Source organism: Onychomys torridus, chromosome 18 (genome assembly GCF_903995425.1).
Source record: "Onychomys torridus chromosome 18, mOncTor1.1, whole genome shotgun sequence".
Classification (NCBI taxonomy): domain Eukaryota; kingdom Metazoa; phylum Chordata; class Mammalia; order Rodentia; family Cricetidae; genus Onychomys; species Onychomys torridus.
In genome coordinates, this window is record NC_050460.1 from 30,760,993 (window position 1) to 30,763,543 (window position 2,551).

Below are 2,551 nucleotides of genomic sequence, written 5' to 3' on the forward strand. Positions count from 1 at the left end.
GTTATACATAATAGTGACAACAACATGGAACTAGAACAAAAATGGATTATATCTATCAATAGACTAGAATTGAGGACATAGATATAAGTCCACACACCTATAGCCACCTGATTTCAACAAAGATTTCAAAAACATACATTGGAGAAAACATAGTATCTTTAATACATGGTGTTAGAAAAACTGGATAGGTAAATGTAGAAGAACAAAACTTGATCCTTCCCTCTCATCTCCACACCAATCAATTCCAGAGGAGTTAAAGATCTAGAAATGTCTAGAGGAAAGAGTATGGAAGTATACTTCAGGATAGCTCAGGTAAGAACTTTCTGAAAAGGACTCTGGTTGCCCAGGAAATGAGACCAACAATCGATAAGTGGAACTTTATGAAAATTAAAAGGTTCTTTACTGCAAAGGAAACCTAATCAACTAAAAAGACAGCCTACAAGGGAAAAAAATCTTTGCCAGCTATATATCTGACCAAAATTTAGTGTCTAGAATATTCAAGGAACTCAAAAATTGAAACAATGAGAAAACAAACAGCCACATTTAAAAGTGGGCTATGAAAACTAAACAGGGTCCTCAGCGGAAGAGATACAAATGACTAAGACATATTTTTAAATTGTTCACCATCCTTGGTTATTAGGGAAATGCAAATTAAAACTATTCTGAGATTTCATCTTGCCCCAGTCAGAATGGCCAAGATTATCAAATGATGGTGGGGATGGGGGGACAGGGAACTCTCAAGTACTGTTGGTGGAAAAGCAAACTGGTACAGTCTCTGTTGAAATCATGTGTCAGTTCCTCTGAAAATTAGAAATAGATCTATCATATGACTCAACTATACCACTCCTGGGGATATACCCAAAGGATTCTACATCCTACTCCAGAGACACCAGCCCATCATGTTATAGCTGCTCTAGTCACAACACCCAGGACATGGAAACATCCTATATGTCCACCAACTGGTGAACAGATAATGAAACTGTGTACGTACATACGATGGAATTTTATCCAGAAAAATAAAATTATGATAATTTTGGGTAAATGGATAGATCTGGAAAACACTATACTGAGTTAAGTAACCCAGACCAAGTAAGACAAATGTCACATGTTCTCACTCATATGGGGGTCTTAGTGTCAAATCTTTTGATTTGTGTGTTTAATTTGAAGTACCTGTTGGACCCAGGAAACTAGAAAAGAACTGGAGATTCATCTGAAGAAGAATCCTAAGAGATGTGGGATTGTAGGATGCCAGTCATATGAAAAGGGAAAGAGAAGAATGGGGAGGAAGGGGATTAAGTGGGAAGAGGGGGAGGAAGGTGTTGAGGGAGAGATAACTAACTCTAAGGATGTTTGAAAAGCCATATGGGAAGTGGTGGTAAGACCCTATTGCCAAAGTCACCATACACATTAGAGAAATCAAGTCAGTGACGGCCAAGAAGTCTCCTCCTTGCTGGCTAGCTTTCATGATACTGGAAGCTAGTATGAAGGCTTTTTCCCTCAGGGGGAGGGGAGTCATCAAGAGTCTTACCTAATTAGTGTATACCTTGTGAACTGCAATTATGACCAGCATTGGCAAGATCTGCCCATGGGTGCGACAATGATACAAACGTTATGGGACTAACCAGCCACTTCCTGGTTGAATCCAAGACCTGTTCCACAGGAGGAAACACACGCTTGGTGCTATAAATCTGGCCAAGAACCAATAGTTTGGAAGCTCACAGGACTCAGGGGTGAACCTACTATCATTATACTGTTAAACGAGCAAAATATCAAACTTCTCTCTTAGATTCACATCTCTCTACCAATAGATCTCTGCTACTCTCAGGCCTCATCAGAAATTTTTCTTTGAGCAGTAGATGATGGTTAATGCAGAAAGACACAGCTGAGTAAAGTACAGAGAATATTGTTTCAGGGGAGTGTTCAACCACAAATGGGAAACCTCTATCATGCTTCCTCCCCGCGACTCAGGGAACATTGTGAAAAGGAGATAAAGAGATTGAAGGAGTCAGAAGTCAGGGATGATTGGAGTGAAACAGTGTCTTCTGGATATGGCAGGACTGCTGTATTTATGAACTCACAGACGCTGTGATTGCCTTCACATGACCTGCATGAGACCATGTCAGCCAACACTCTAACGTGGGGTGGGAAAGTGGTCCATGAGCCCCATCAACCAATTGAGGAACTGTGAGTATACAATTGCTTCTTGTTGAGGAAGAATCTGTTTTGTTTGGTTTTGGTTTTGTTTCTAAGGGCATGTATCCTGGTAGATTGACCACACTCTAGTAGGTGGTCCCAAACTCAGAAGAGTATGGACCACACAAATCAGAGTCAATGGGTTACTAAATTTTAAATTTTTTAAAATTGGGTGAGTAGTGAGGTAGGGGCAGATCTAGGAGGAGTTAAGGGGAGAAGTTAGGGTGAATATGATCAAAATATAGTGCATGAAATTTTCAAATAATTAATAAAAATACTTTAAAAAATAAGGTGATCACTGTGGAAATCAGTATGTCGATTTCTAGACAATTGGAAATCAATCTAACACAAGACCCAG